General features: G+C 36.2%; 1 protein-coding gene across 1 annotated transcript in view; it reads left to right on the top strand.

Moving 5' to 3' along the window:
* LMBRD1 (LMBR1 domain containing 1) overlaps positions 1-17,407 on the top strand; it is a 188,310-nt gene that overhangs the window by 93,874 nt on the left and 77,029 nt on the right. The gene's annotated exons all lie outside the window — the stretch shown is intronic.

The following is a 17,407-nucleotide window of genomic DNA, read 5'->3' as shown; positions in this document are numbered from 1 at the left end:
GTATGTCTTGAATTTCTTAGTTCATTCAATCTAGTAGACATTGGTAGACATCATGGTATAGTGAGAAGAATACTGAATTTGGACTTAAAAACCTAGGTTTGGATTCCAGCTCTCCTGCATGTTATCTATGTGTCCTTGGCCAAGTAATTTAAGCTTTTAGGATCTCAATTTCCTTATTAATAAAATGAGAGGTAAATTAGATGACATATAAAGACGCCTTCTGCTCTAAATCTATTACCTATATCATATAACTTCTTTGATGAGCAAAAAAGTATGCTTCACAGTCAATCTTGAGACATTGTGATTGGTCACTGAATTGATTAGAATTCTGATGTCTTTTAATGTTGTTTACTTTAACATTATTTTAGTTACGTGGTGAATTGTTCTCCTGGTTATATTTGCTTTAACTGCTTATCAGTTTCATACAAGACAGTTTCCTTGAATTCTTCATTTTCGTTTTCTTCTGTGACATTTGCTGCTACTACAAGTATTTTTGTATTTATGGGACTTTTCCCTGTCTCTGGTCTCCTTTGGATATATACATACTAAGAATAACGGTTATTGCTGGATCAAAGAATGTAAACTATTTATTGACTTGCAGGATTTCCTATTGTTCACAGAATTGTTTAACCAATTTATAACTTCACTAACAATCTGTTTCTATGCCTGTCTTTCTACAGTTACTCTTCTTTTTTTAAAGCAAATCTCTTTTCATATCTTCTAATCTGTGAATGTGGTAAAAGCCTCAGTATTGTTTTAATTTGCATTTCTTATTTGCTATTTTGGAGCATATTTTCATGTGGTTATTAATTTGCATTTTTTTCTTTTGTAAACAATATTAAGAGACTGAAAGGAGTCTGATCCTTTAGGTTGATTTAGACTTCAGATGGCTCTTGATGAAACATTTCTCATGTTCTCCAGAAGTGGTAGAAAATAATTGTGGAAGAATCATTTATTGTCAGACATGACCAATATATATGTTGCTCAACTTTGTCATTGGGGAAGTTTCAGTTTGGGGAATGTGCCAGGAGAAGTCATTGGAACGTTACTTTACTTTTTTTTTATTTAAGCAATGGCAAAGAATTTTATTTCATTTTCTGAGATTAGGTTATTTAAATTTTCTGTTTGGTTTTGTTAGTTTGGTTATCTTATATTTTTAAAGTATTTCTTTATTTCTTTTGTATTCTTGTCATTTTTTTTTAGCAGTAATAAAGCATCTTAATAAAAAAAAAAAAGCCTGCCTGGTCTTATCCTTTGATCATTTATTTAGTGGTGAATAGCTCTTGTTCTTATATATTTATATCAATTTCCTATACACATTTTGGTTATGAGATCTTTGTCAGAGTTATCACAGTCTAGCTTGGGGAATTTTTTTTTTCCATAGGTTATTTCCAGGGAGTTTGTTGCTTGGTTTCATAGGTCACTTCTGTGGCACTAACTGCTCCCATTTCTGAGCTGAGGCGACTGCTGTGCTATCCTCAGTTGCTGCCAGCTAGCACCTTCTCTGTATGATAGGCCATATTTCTTGGCTGCCCGGAGGTGGCGGTTTCTCTGTTCTTGCTGTTTTAGATACTCAGAGGGAGGTACCTATGTGCTCTAGCTTTGTTATGCCCCATTTATTAGAAATGTGTCCATTTGCAAATAGATTATTAGAGTTTAAGGCGAATCTAAACCAATACCCCTCATCTTATAGGTAATGAAATAGGCCAAGAGAGGAAAATGATTTTATTGAGTTCACCCAGCTGGTTAGTTAGCAGAACTGCAACTAAAACTCAGATTTCTTGATTCCCAATCTGTCTTTCCTCATAACAGATGAGTCAATGTTTTAAATTTTTTATTAACGTATTATATTTCTACATCACCATTTTTTAATATATCCTTTCCACTTCCTCTACTAAGCAAACTGTCTTTAAAAAGAAAAGTGGAAAATTCAGTTTAGCAAAACTAACCAACATATTTACTGAGTCTGATAGTATATGCAGTATTCTACATTCAGTGGTCAATCTTAACACAAGCACAATAAACCGCTGCCCAGTGAATCCTCCCTTGTTATAGTCCTCAAATAGGACCCTCCCTCATGACAAAGTGACCCATGAAACCCAAGTTTGTAAAAATGCTGAGTCAAACTATCTCTTTTGTTTTATTATATTTATAAATATGGGTAGGTTTACATATATTTCAGTAATAGAACACTTTAGAAGCTTGATAAAATTCTATGTGATGGAATGCCTGTAATAGTTTTTTTTTTTTCAATAGCCTTCCTGAATTGGGACCGAGTTGATTGATTAATTTGCAAATTTTCCCAGGTATCTGCCGATGGCAGTTATTTTGTGGCTGAAATAAACATCACAAAGAAAATGATAAGTTGGATATAGTCCAGAAGAGGGCAACCTCTAGTTCATGTCATTTAGGATTATTTGGACAAACTAGGAATCTTTAGCCTGAAAAAGAGAAGACTTGGGACACAATTGATGTCTTCAGGTATTTGAAGAACTTTCATTTGGAAGAGTAATTAGATTTGTCCTACTTGGACCTTGGGGGCAAAATGAGGATTAGTAGATGGAAGTTGTAGAGGCAAATGTAGGTTTAATATAAGGGAAAACGCTGTGGCTGTTAGAGCTGGTCAGAGTGGGATGAGCAGCTTCAGGAGGGGTAGTCGGTTTGTATGGTAGATGTTCAAGCAGAGACCCAAAGAACACTTGTAATATAGTATAATATAGTCATGTTTGTGTTGGATTAGGTAGTCTCTTGAGTTCCCTTCCAACTTTGAGATTCTTCGATTAACCTATGAATTATTTTCTGCTATTATATTTTACAGGCATTCTCTTCTCTCCGAAATTTCTGTTGTAGGGATTTTGTCTGGATCATTCATTTGCTGTTAAACAACATGGAAATCAGTAAACAGGAAGTCGGTAAACATTTAAGTGCCTGCTTTGTGCCAGACACTGTACTAAGTGCTAGGGAAATTAAAAGAGTCAAAAGACAGCCCCTTCCTTTGAGCTTGCAATCTAATGGGAAATGGTAAGAGAATTTTACAAGTTCTCTTATTGAGAGAGAGAAATTGATTTCTTAGTTTTAGCAAGTATTTTTAAAAGCACCTACTATGTACTAGGCACTGTGCTAAGTGCTTTACAAATATCATCTCATTTTATTGTTATACCAACCCTGGGAGGTTGGTGCTATTATTATCCCAGTTTTACAGTTGAGAAAACTGGGGTAGAAAGAAATTGTCACTTGTCTAGTGTTACACAACTAGTATTTGTCCTCTGGTCAGTTTGAACCAAGTCTTTCTGCTTGCAGGCCGAGTGTCTATCCATGGCACCATCTAGCTGCCTCAGGAAGAGTAAGAAAAAACAATTGCATATCTGTGTATCTTGTTTCCCTAACTTAATTAACATGCCTAGAACACAGGACAATATTTTTCACTAATTTTGTGTTTTGCTCAGTGTTACCAGGGGTTAATAGGTACTAACTAAATGAATTAGTGAATGAACTTTGATATAATTAGTTTTATCTTTCTCTCCTTTTCACTTTCTTAGTGACCTCTACTCTTATCCCAAAATGGAACTTTTTTTCTCCTAGATAATCCTGTAGTTCTTTTCAAGTCTTGGTTTTAAGGGTCTGATATGATATGGGAGTGCTATTATAATTCTTAGTGGGAAGAGACTGGAAAATCTTTTACTTATGAAAGTTACCAAGTTTTTATTAAAACTACAAACATGTAAAGAGAAGTTACTCTCAAACTTTTTTTCTTAAGGGAAAGCAAACAGGGTGTTTTTGTAAATATATTTGAACGACCTATTTAAGCTTATAACCTTAGTAAGTTTTAGACTGAATTAGGAACAAACCTTTCATCTTATAGTACTGTAATATATCACATATTTTAATAAAATAGAAACAAACCCCAAACCTTAAAACTTTGTATTAAACATAAATGATCCTCATGGAGCTTGTGTATTTACATGACCTTCTTGATCTGTCTTCATGGAGCCTAATGATAACATGAAAAATTGAGGCAGCAGTACCATGAAGCAGTTTTACAGATGGTATAATTTGCATCCGTGTTTTTATTAATGTGTTTTACACTGAAATGATTTTATCTAGCCCCAGTTATTACTACAATAGTTGTCATTAACTATAAGTTGCTGTTCGAATGCATGGCAGAATGATATATTACTTTCAGTATGATGGGCAGATTAATTTTTGAGTGATTTTTGTGTATCTCATTTAACTTGTCCTCGAAAGATGAACATAATTGGTTTTGTATTTTGCTAAAACATTTAATAACTTATTTGATCTTTTTGTGTCTTTTTGGTGTAACTTCCGAGCAATTACTCTCTTTATTGTCTTGAGGGAACAAAACATTTAAAAGATTTGAGAGTAATTCCAGCTATCAGACCAGAAAATTCTATTTTTCACCCTTCAGAGAGATTGTGCTAGATTTTTCTTTGTCAAAAAGTAAACTTTCCTAACATGAAAAAGAACTCCCACATAAAATACTGCCCTTTAAATAACATCTTTTATTAAACAATGGAAAGTTTTTAAAATTTGTATTGATATCTTTTGTTTTTACAATAACTTAGATTTCCCCCAGATCTCTCCTCTTCCCCTTATACCATCCCTTGTAACAATCCCTTATAACAAATATTTTTTAAAACATAAAAAGAGGAGCAAAAAAGACCTATACCTATGAAACCTTTGCCCCCTTGCAAAGAAAGTGGAGGAGGTAACTTCTCAAATCTCCTTTTAGGGACTAAACTTGATCTTTGTAATTTTATACCATTCATTTTCTGTTATTTTACAGTTGCTGTTCGTTCCATTTATGTTGTCGTAGTCATTATATGTATTGTTTTCTTGGCTCTTTTTCACTTTGCATCAATTCATGTAAGCTTTTCCATGCTTCTCTATATTCATTATATTTGTTATTTCTTGCAGCATAGTAATATTCCATTATGTTCATGTACTACATTTTGCATATCTACTCTGTTTCTTGTTCTATGATATCATAAAAAATGCTCTATAACTATTTTGGAGTATGTGTACCCTTTCTTTTTGTCACCGATCTCTTCAGGTATATGCCTAACAGTGGAATTATTTTAGCTACTTTATTAACATAATTCCAGTTTTTATATGCAATGGTTGTACTAATTCACATCTCCACTAAAATTAATTATTAGTAGTGGTGGCAATCTTTCCTTAACCCTTCCAACATTGACTAACTTGTCTTTTGTCATCTTTGACAATTTATTGAGTGTGAGGTGGAACTTCAGGGGTGTGTGTGTGTGTGTGTGTGTGTGTGTGTGTGTGTGTGTGTGTGTTATTACTGATGTGTAACTTTTTTTTCATCTAGTTGTCAATTTGCATTTCTTCTTTTGAGTACTCTGTGTTCTTATCTTTTGATCCTCCTATCTGTTGGGGAATGAAAGGGTAATAACATTTTTAAATTTTTCATCTTGTCATGAACTGAGAATGCTATGTTGGAAGGAAAACTAAACTAGGAATTAAGAATCATGTCAAGAATCTAATCCTGATTTTGCAGCTCATTCTTCTTAAAATGATAATAAGGATTTGTACATTTAAAGTGTTACCCTTTCATTCCTCAACACATCAATGCTCCAAAAAACTGGCAATTTGCTGAAAGCTTACTCTTCTTCCTTCCTTATGTTAACATTACTCATATCTTCTCCCACTGTGTTAGTACCAATATCCTAACCCTGCCCCCATGCAAATTATTTTTTCATTAAAAGTTATTGAGACCATCTTTGAGACTTGGTCGTCTCAGGGACAAACGACTCAGGTTATTGACATCACTTCCTGCTCACCTGAGTGTATAACTTTGAGGAGCTCTAGTTGCCTTCTCTAATACTTGTCTGATGGATCACTGATGATTATTTCAGACCAACTCAAGGTGTTCTCAATTCCAGTCTTTGTTGAAGGTGCATCTTTCTCTTGCTTTGGCTACATCTCCTTTTGTTAACTTTAATGACTTACAAATGTCTCATTTTGTTCTGATATTGAAATTAAAGTACCTGGGAATTGTCCTAAGTTAGTTAGATATTGCTGATCACCCTCTATTGTGTAATGTCTTCTTTCTAGGTTTTGGTGACAGTGCTTTCTCTTGAGCATTCCTTTTCTTCCAAGTGATACCACCTAACTGTAAGAGTTCTTCAAGACTCTGTCTTAGGTCCTCTTCCCTGTCCCCTCCAGTTTATATTACTTACTGTTCTCATCATCTCCCTTGTAATCAAATATCATCTCTATATAGATAATTCCCAAATCTATATATCCAGCTCTAATTGCTGAATTTTAGTTTTGTACCGCCTACCTTTCAGACATCTTGAACTGGATGTCCTTTAGCCATTTCAAGTTCTATGTGTTCAAAACAACTCATCACCTTTTCCCAAAAAGCCCTCCCCTCCTACCAACTTTGTTATTACTGTTAAGAGCATTATTATCCTTTCACTTACTCAGGTTCAGCTTCATTTGACTCCTCATTTGCACTTATCCTACATATCCAGTCTGTTGCCAGATCTTCTTGTTTCTATCCTTAAAACATCTCTTGTATATGCTGTTCTCCTGTGGCACTGCCACCACCCTGGTGCAGACCCTTTATCACCTGACTTGCAGTAGCACTCTAATTGGTCTCCCTGCTTCAAATCTCTTCTTAGTTCTGTAAGTCTTTGATCAATCAGTAAACATTTATTAAGCACCTTCTATGTGCTAAGCACTGTGGATACAAAAAGAGGCAAAAGACAATCCCTGCCCTCAAGGAGCTTACAGTCTAATGGGGGAGACTACACATAAACAAATACATACAGAGTAAAGTAATACAGGATAAATAGGAAGTAATTAAAAGAAGGAAAGCACTGAAATTAAGAAGGGATGGGGAAAACTTCTAGTAGAAGATGGGATTTAGTTGAGACTTAAAGGAAGCCAGGGAGGTCAGTAGTTGGAGGGAGAGCATTCCAGGCATGGAGGAAAGCCAGAGAAAATGCCCATAACTAAGAGATGGAATCTCTTGTTTGTGAAACAGCCAGGAGGTCAATGTCAGTGGATGGAGAAATGTCTGTCAAGGAGTAAGGTGTAAGAAGATTAGAAAGGTAGAAGGGGGCTAGGTTATGAAAGGCTTTGAATGCCAAACAGGATTTTGTATTTGATCCTGGAGGCAATAAGGAATCATTGGAGTTTATTGAGTGTTGGAGGAAGGGGATGACATGATTGGACATGTGTTTTAGGAAAATTACTTGAGTGGCTGAATGAAGAATGGATTGGAGAGGGAAGAGACCTGAGGGAGGCAAACCCACCAGCAGGCCATTGTAATAATCCAGCCATAATGCAGTGAGAGCCCACACTAAAGTTGGAGCAGTGTCAGAGGAGAAAGGAAGGGAGTATGAGAGATGTTACAAAGGTAAAATTAGTAGGCCTTGGCATAATGTTAGATTGGGGGTAGGAAGGGGAGAGATAGTGAGGAATCCAGAATAACTCCTAGGTTATGAGCCAGAAGGACTAGAAGAATAATGTTAAGAGGAGAGGAAGGTTTAGGGGGAAAGTTAATGAGTTCTGCTTTGGATATTGAGTTAAGATGTTGATGGACATCCAATTTGAGGTATAGGTAAGGTATTTGAAGCTGTGAGATTAGAGATCCGCAGAAAGTTTGGGACAAGATAGATAGATTTGAGAGTCATTACCATAAAGATGGTAATTAAATCTGTGGGAACTGATGAGATCACCAAATGAAGTAGTGTAGAGGGAGAGGAAAAGGGCCCAGGTTCAAACCCTGAGGAGCATTTATAGTTAGTTGACATGATCTGGAAAAGGATCCAGCAAAGAAGAGAGCAGGAATGGTCTGAACTAGGAGAGAGTGATGTCTTGAAAATCTAGAGAGAAGAGAGTGATCAGCAGTGTCAAAGGCTGCAGAGAGGTCAAGGAGAATGAGGACTGAGAAAAGGCCGTTGGATTTGGCAACCAAGTGAGCATTAGTAACTTTAGAGAGTGAAGTTTTGGTGGAATGATGAAGCCCTTTACAAATATTACCTCATTTAAATATTTGAATTTGAATTGAAAATTTGGAAGTAATCTTAGTTGCCAAAGTGGTCATCCTAAAGTACAGATCTGACCATGTAGCCACTCCTTCCTCCCCAACACCCGTAAATACACTCAATAAATTCCAGTGCCTCCCTGTTACCTTCATCTTCATATAAAAAAATCCATTGGCAGTTTAAAGCCCTTCACAACTTGACCCTTCCTGTCTATGAACTCTGTGATCCTTCTTGCTTTTCCTCTCATTAGACACTATCTCTGGATTTTGTGTCTTTGCATTGGCTGTCACATAAACCTAGAATGTTCTCCTTCATCTCCACCTCTTAGTTTCCCTGACTTCCTTCAAGATTCAGCTCAAATCCCATCTACTCCAAGAAGCCTTTCCTAGTCCTGTCCTCATTCTTGTCCTCCTCCCCATATGCTGCCCTCAGTATCTTCCTTCTGAGACTAATTTCCATGTATTCAAAAGAAATAATATTTGTAAAGCACTTAGCACAAGGCTTTGCATATAGTAGGCACTTAATAAATGTCTTTTCCCTTCTTCCTGTTTTGTATATATGTTGTATGTACTTAATTGTTTGTATGCTGACTCTTGTATTAGAAGTTGAGCTCTTTCTGACAGTGACCTTGTTTTTGTTTTTCTTTATGTCCCTGGCCCTCAGCACAGTTCTTGGCAAGTTAGCAAGTCATCATGCATTTATTAAGCACCGACGTAGTGGCAGGCACAAATACACCATCAGTTTCCTAATTATTTAAAGGTCATACCAACAAATTCTAAAGCTGACCAAGCTTCTATGAGTCCTCCAGTTTGCTGCAGTCCATTCTTGTTTGGCAAATAAATAGCAGAATCTAGGAGAAGTTAAGAGCTTCCTCTCCAGCCACGAATTTATTTTCTGTGTATTTGAAGAATGGAAAATAATGGAAGATGAAATTAAATATTGTGGGAAGTAGAGTATATCAGTTTAAAAGTTCTTTGAAGATAGATGTGAGTAAGAAGTAAGAAAACAACATGTTGAGTAATTTGGCATTTAGAATAATCAATTCTCAAAAGGGAAAATACTATTCTTTATTCTAACATCAGTAATCTAACTATTAAGGCATTAGGACTCAGGCAAAGGACGTCTTATATATGTCAGCCAAGTATGGATCCTAAATTATGCATCACTTATTTCAAAGCTTATCGTGCCTTAAAAATTAGTTGGTTATTTAAATTTAATTAAAATTATGACTACTCTTATTAATTATAAAAATAGCTAAACAATTAGACACTCAATTTAATTTAATTTAAATATTTTTTTTTTAGGCAGTTGGGGTTAAGTGACTTGTCCAAGGTCGCACAGCTAGTAAGTGTTTGAGGCTGGATTTGAACTCAAGTCCTCCTGACTTAAGGAGAACCTGAGTTTAAATCCGGCCTCAGATATTTGGCACTTACTAGCTGTGTGACCCTGGGCAAGTCATTTAACCCCATTGACTAGCCCCCCCAAATTTTTTTAAAAATAAAATAAAACATAGAGCTTACCTGGGGAAAAGAAAAGTTCTTTTCCAGACTGAGAAGCAAAAATATTTAGAAATTTGTTGTCTGACTTTTGTTCTGAACCTCTGGTTAATTGGTATAGGGAACTCCTTGGTGATGAAACTCCTTTTACCAATTTAGAAACTGCCTCTTCTCAATTTTTATTGCCTTCAAAAGTTCCTTCTTGAACTGTCCGCAACTTTTGACAATGTCATTGACCCTTTCCTCAGGTACTTCTTAGATACTTTTTCATCTCTAGATTTTCAAGACACTGCTCCTCCCAGCTGTCTTCTTCTTATCTCTGTGACTGTTACTTCTCAGTCTCCCTTGCTGGATCTTTGTCTAGATTCCACCCACTGCCTGGATCCTTCGGAGTTTCATCATGGGACCTCTTTTTTTTCCTCTACACTACCTCAGTTGGTGATCTCACAAGCTTTCATAAGTGCAATAGAGATCATCTCTGTGCAGATAATTCCCAGATTTATATATCCAACCCTAGTTTCTCTGGTATTCTAGTTCCCCATCGCCAATGTACTTTTGAACATCTCAAACCACATTCTCTGTTGGTATCTCCATCATGTTCAAAATAATTATCTTTCCGGTCCCCCAAGATTACACCGTTGATGTCATCCTTGGCTCCTCACTCCCAAATACTCCATAAATATAACCTACTATCAGATCTTACAATTTTACTTTCACTGGTATTTCCTATATATGAACACAGCCACAACCCTGGTACAGACCCTTATCACCTTTTGCCCAGACTGTGTCAATAACCTTCTGATTGATATTTGTGCCACAAATCCCCATCTCCCCCGCCACCGTCACCCCCCAATCCATTCTCCTCTTCATTTGCCAAAATATTTTTCTTAACATAAATCTTCCTGTATCATCCTTCCTTCCCACCTTTCCCCCACCCCATTCAAATAGCTCCATTGGTTCCTTTTCATCTCCATGATCAAATACAGAATTCTTTATTGAACTTTTAAAACCTTTTACAACCTGATCCTTTCCTACCTTTCTAGTATTCTTACATTTATTCCACTTTCTGTACTCTGTGATCGAACTACTTTGGCCTGCGTGTTTCCTCACACAGAACACTCCGTTTCTCATCTCTGTGTCTTTACATTGGCTATCTCCTCTGCCTAGAATATTCTCCCTCATCTCTACCTCCTTGCTTCCCTGATATCTTCAGGAGTTAGTTCAAACCCCACTTTTTGTGGAGCTCTTTCCCAATTTTCTTCATTTCTTCTTTTATGCCTATGTTTTAGATTACCTTCCATCTACTCTGTATATATCTTGTTTTGTACCTAGTTGTTTACATGTTGTTATCCCCATTAAAACATGAGTTTCTTGAGCTAAGAAGTTGCTTTTTTGCCTGTCTTCATATTCCCAGTGCTTATCACAGTGCCTGGTACAGAGTAAAGGCCTAATAAATACTTGTTGACTGACTGACTTATTTTCTTTAAAAGTTTCCTAGGGGCACTGAGAATTTTAAGGGGCTTGTCCAAAGTTATTATGTTATCAGAGGCAGGAATTGAACCCAGTATCTTCTTTTGAGATCAGCCTTCTGTCTATTACACAGTGTCTTTCAAAAATCAACATAATTTCTTCTAGGAATAAGTCACTAATATTTGAGATGATGACTAAACATATATATAGAATGGACTATTAATCTTCATTTCTAATATTAGGAATATTTTGCTGGAGTTGCTCGGATAGGCCTTGAAATACTTTGAAGGTTGAAGAGGAAGAAAAGATAGATGGAATCACATTCGCTATTAGGTTTGGTAATGTCAAAAGCAATTTTAAAATATAAAAAACTCTAGTCACAAGAAAATCTCAATTGTTTGTATTTTTAACCTATCACAAAAGTGTTACTTTATCTGACATAATTCTAGAAAGTCTTTAGGAAGAAAATAGATTAGCACAGCTGTTGGGGAAAAAACTGAGGTATAAACTTATTGATATTGTCTTATTAGCAGTATTATTGGTTGAGATCACAAGGATTGTAAAGTAACAAATTATTCATAGTACTTTCATCTATTTAACTTATATCATGAGAATCTAAATTTATATTATCATGGTGAAATAAACACTGACCTCTTAACTATAAATGTGATTTTACACCTGAGGTAGTGAGCTAGCAAAGTGGGTAAAAACTCTGAACTTGGATTCAGAAATACTTTTTCCTGTCTCAGATACATACTAGTTAAGTGACCCTTGTCAAGTCACTTAACCTTAGCCCCCTTTAGTTTGCTTATCTGTAAAAAAAAGGATAAAGTGCCTCATAGGTTTGATGTGAGGACTAAATGAAATAATACATGATGTACAGTGCTTTGCAATTCTAAAAGCACTATATAAATGCTGACTTTAAAAAAAAAGGAAAATAAGGAAAAATATTACCCTGCCAAAAAAAATGATTTCTGCTAAGAAGTTATTGTTGATATCTGAGATATGATTAAATAGACTGTTCATCTTTTTTTTTGATAGTTATAATGACCATTTTTTTTTAGAATCACATAGCATCCTGGTTAAACAACTGCTTCCAAAATGAAGATAAGAGCAGAAAGCTGAGAACTGAAGTCAGTGGCTTTATTTTAATTTAATAAGCTTTTGCATCTCCCCTAGAAAATAGGATCAAGATATATCATTATGTGTATCCTAAACATACTTGCTTTTCAAGGTGCTTCAGGATCTTCTAGGGAACATATTGAATACAATATACTTCTTGAATATACAACATATGCATGCATATGCATAAATTGAATGTATACTCATTCATACAGATATATGAATATGTGTAAATAACGGAAATTTTTTTTAATTTTATTTTTATTTTTAACATGTGTTTTTAAAACTCTGGGTTACAGATTTTCTACCTTCCTCTCTCCCCAACCACCCTCATTGAAAAGGCAAGCATCTCGATACAGGTTATAGATGTATAATCATGCAAAACACTTCCATAATAGTCATGTTGTGAAAAACTAAATATATTTCCCTTCATCCTATCCTACCCCCCATTTATTCTATTCTCTCTTTTGACCCTGTCCCTCCTTAGAAGTGTTTGTTTTGATTATCCCCTCCCTCAATCTGCCCTACCTTCTATCAGTCCCCTGTTCTCTTGTCCCCTTCCCCCCCTTATTTTCCTGTAGGGTAAGATAGATTTCCATACCCCATTGTGTATGTTATTCCCTCCTTAAGCCAAATCCTATAAGAATAAGATTCACTCATTCCCTCTCATCTTCCCCTGTTTCCCCTCCATTGTAAGAACCTTTTCTTTTCTGCTTTTTTGTGTGTGAGATATTTTACCCCGTTCTACCTCTCCCTTTCTCCTTCTCCCAGTATAATCCTCTCTCACCCTTTAATTTTATTTTCCAGATATCACCCCTTCATCTTCAACTCACACTGTGCCCTCTATCTATCTATCTATCTATACATACGTAAAATTTTTTTCCCTCCCACTACCCTAATACTGACAAAGGACTTATGAGTTACAAATATCATCTTTCCATGCAGGAATGTAAGCAGTTCAACCTTAATAAGTCTCTTAAGATTTCTCTTTCTTGTTTACCTCTTCCATGTTTCACTTGAGTCTTGTATTTGAAAGTCAAATTTTATATTCAGGTCTGGTCTTTTCCTCAGGAATGCTTGAAAGTCCCCTATTTCATTGAATGATCATTTTTTCACCTGAAGGATTATATTCAGTTTTTCTGGGTAGGTGATTCTTGGTTGTAGTCCTCTCTCCTTTGCCCTCCGGAATATCACGCGCCATGCACTCTGGACCCTTAATGTAGAAGCTGCTAAATCTTGTGTTATCCTGATTGTGTTTCCACAATACTTGAATTGTTTCTTTCTGGCTGCCTGCAATATTTTCTCCTTGACCTGAGAATTCTGGAATTTGGCTACAATATTCCTTGGAGTCTTCCTTTTGGGATCTCTTTCAGGAGGTGATTGGTGGATTCTTTCAATTTCTGTTTTGCCCTCTGGTTCTAAAATATCAGGGCAGTTTTCCTTGATAATTTCTTGAAAGATGATGTCTAGGCTCTTTTTTTGATCATGGCTTTCAGATAGTTCAGTAATTTTTAAGTTCTCTCTCCTGGATCTGTTTTCCAGGTCAGTTGTTTTTCCAATGAAATATTTCACATTCTCTTCTATTTTTTCATTCTTTTGGATTACTTTTACAGTGCCTTGATTTCTCAGATTGTCACTAGCTTCCAATTGCTCCTTTCTAATTTTTAAGGAAGTATTTTCTTCAGTAATCTTTTGGACTTCCTTTTCTATTTGGCTAATTTTGCTTTTTAGGGCATTCTTCTCATTGGCTTTTTGGACCTCTTTTGCCATTTGGGTTAGGCTATTTTTTAAGGTGTTATTTTCTTCAGTATTTTTTTGGGTCTCCTTTAGCATCACGCTCAGTTCTTCCTCTACTTCTCTTACTTGCTTCTCAAAATCCTTTTTCAGCTCTTCTATGGCCTGGGACCAATTCATATTTTTCTTGGAGGCTTTGGATGTAGGAGCTTTGGCTTCATTGTCTTCTTCTGGTTGTGTATTTTGATCTTCTTTATCACCAAAGTAAGATAATATAGTCTGACTCTTTTTGCGCTGCTTGCTCATGATCCTGGCCAATTACTTGAGTTATAAACTCTTTGTTAAGGTAGGGGTCTGTTTCCAGTATGGAGAATGTACTGTCCCAAGCTTCAGGGGTTTTGTGCAGCTGTTTTCAGAGATACTTCTATAAATTTTCAGTTCTTCCAAGGTGCTATGATCAAGGGCGAGGTGTTTATTCCTTTCCTGGCCTGTGCTCTGGTCTGTGAGTGACCAAAAGCATTCTTTTCTGTCTTGGAACTGTGAGGAATATTTCCTGTCCCCCACCACCACAAGCTCCATCACACCAGCACTCCTCCTTGCCCCAGGAGTGCCACCCAGAACTGTGACCCAGATCCAAGCATGGGCAAAGCAAGAGAATCCTGCACCAGCAGAGAGATCCCTGCAATCCCCCTCTGATCAGTCACTCGATTCCCCATCAGTATGTGGGTCAGAAGTTCAGGAGGCAGCCACAGCCCCAGGGCTGAGCTTGGGGAATGGGGCTCGGATCCCGCACTTTTCTCTCACTGAAGAAACAGACTTTTCCCACTGAACTTCTAAGTTGTCTTTGGTGTTCATGGGTTGAGAAGTCTGGAAACCGCCGCAGCTGCCTGTGATTCAGTCCTCTGAGGCATGCTCCAGGTTTGCTGTGGCCTGCGTGCTTATGCTGAACTGTGTTCCTCTCCCAGCCTGGTGTGATATACCTTTCTAATCTACCATCCAGGTTATCTTGGACTGGAAGTTTGTTTCACTCTGTCTTTTTGTGGGTTCTGCTACTTTAGAATTTGTTTAGAGCCATTTTTTGAGGTATTTGGAGGGGTTTGGGGGAGAGCTCAAGCAAGTCACTGCTTTTGCTCCTCCATCTTGGCTCTGCCCAGCTGGACTGTTCATCTTGACCTCATAAGATGTTTTACTTTTGGGGCAGTTAGATGGCACAGTGGATAGAGCACCAGCCCTGGAGTCAGGGGGATCTGAGTTCAAATCTGGCCTCAGAGCAGACACTTGACACTTACTAGCTGTGTGACCCTGGGCAAGTCATTTAACCCCAATTGCCTCGCTTAAAAAAAAAAGTTTTACTTTCAATATTATGCATATCTAACTGGAGTTGCTTAACAGAGCCCTCAGCTACTTTTCTACCCAAGAAGGTACTTTTCCATTTATATTTGCTTCTGAAGGTGTGTTTTTGTCTTCTAATGAAAGCTATAATGCAAAGAGTATAATACTTGGAGTCCTAAGACCTAGCTGTATCCCTACAAGCTATGTGGCCATGAACTCTAAGCCTCTATCTTCCTCACTTTAAAATGGACACAACTCTTAACTTAGGTGGTTTTGGGGAGGACCAGATGAAATAATGGATGTGAAGAGACTAATTATAAAACACTGTATAATTATACATTTGTTAATCAGTCAGCAAGCAATTGCTAATTTCCTATTTTGTGTCAGACTTTGGTTTCAGATCCAGTGATACAAATACAAAAATAATTTTCATTCCACTTTTGTTTATCTCTTAGTTCTGACAGTTTGAGTGAAATGTTTCTGCCTACTAACCACCAGCCCAACCTTCTCTTTTTTTTTTACATTTTTTTTTCTTTTTTAGGCAATTGGGGTTAAGTGACTTGCCCAGGGTCACACAGCTAATAAGTGTCAAGTGTTTGGTCTGAGGCCGGATTTGAACTCAAGTCCTCCTGACTTCAGGGCTGGTGCTCTATCCTCTGCGCCACCTAGCTGCCCCCTGAGCCCAGCCTTCTTGAAAAAAAGGGAATGCAATAGAACAAGACGACCACTTGCCTGCTTTCTGATAACTGAGTTTACTGTACCTCCTTCCCTTTGCTTTTAAAATTTCCCTTCACAGCTGTCTTTGGGGAAGACATTTCTGGAACATCACTGGCCATTGGGGATGTGATAACAATAATATGCTGTAGTACTTAATGTCTGTTTTTAATATTATTAATTTATCATTCTTCTGATCTTTACCTTCCCTAAGAATGAATCAAAATGCAAATCTTTAAAAACATGTTCTTAGACCTCATGGTGGTGAAGTAGTTTAAGGTGGAAAGAGAGTGGGAGTGGCAAAGAAAACATCTAATAAATACTAGTTGGATAATATAGTGCAAATATTATGTACATACATAGACGTTAGTAATGAAAGTATTTTATATGCATTTGCATATATATAATCCTTGACGTTATGCTAATTTTTAAAGTTCCTTGGTGATTTCTTTTACTTTTGAGATAAATACTGTCAGGGAGGTTGCTGTGCATCCTGAGAAACATTAAAAATTGATTCAGTTTTCAACTCAATCTTAATTTACTTTTGGGGGAATTCACTAGAGGGCAGTGGTAAGCAATGAATGTTTTATATGTTTCTATAAAAGCTAGTATTTCTATTTTTAAAAAAACTCATTAATTTTTTTTTCTTCAAAGTTAAATTCAAAAAAATTTTTTTAAGTTGAATCCAAAAGCTAAAATAGCTCTGGGATTTGTGGAATATGTGAAAATCAAGTATATTATAGACAGATATTTTTGTTTGGATTTCATAGTATTTACTGAAATTCAACTTGTATACAGAGATGAAAATGTTAGTTTAGTCATCTAAATGAGAATTGTCTTTTCTTCAGTCACTTTATTAGAACAGTTTTTAAGACCAGGTTTTCTATGCTCTTGGGCAGTGATTCTTTACCAAGAGTACATTTAATGTTCTCTTAAAATATTTTATTTTCATATGTGTGAAGATTAAATCCAACCCCTCTAAAAAAAATGCTAAAGGTCTTTGTAATGGCATTCATATAATTAAAAGCTCTTATTTGTCTTTCTTTTTAAAAAATAGTATCAAGAGTTTTATATAAGCCTCCTTTTTTGTTATTTTCTACTTAAGAAATTGGCTCACTATATTAAATATTGTAGCAAATATTATATATGATCAGCAACACTTAGATCTTGAAATGAAGGTTCAGCAAACTAATTAATTAATGATTAGCAAATACTTTAAAATGGGACTATTAACTACCAATTACTGCCCCATGGTTTCTTACTCTATAAAACTAAAGCCTATTGGAGGGTTTATGTACATATATACCATGTTCTGCATAATTCTATTAAATGTAAATAGAAAATGATCCTTTTGAAATAGGATTAAATTAAATGGTGACAAAGGCAAAGTTTAGACGTCAAAACACAAAGCACTTTTTTTTTAATGGGAAAGATTAGGTTTATTAAAAGGCCTGAGTGAGGGGATGTTATAGTCAGACAAATTTAGAACCATCAACTAAG

Source organism: Vombatus ursinus, unplaced genomic scaffold (assembly GCF_900497805.2).
Source record: "Vombatus ursinus unplaced genomic scaffold, bare-nosed wombat genome assembly UNPS02009835.1, whole genome shotgun sequence".
Lineage (NCBI taxonomy): Eukaryota > Metazoa > Chordata > Mammalia > Diprotodontia > Vombatidae > Vombatus > Vombatus ursinus.
This window is presented reverse-complemented; position numbering and strand designations above follow the sequence as displayed.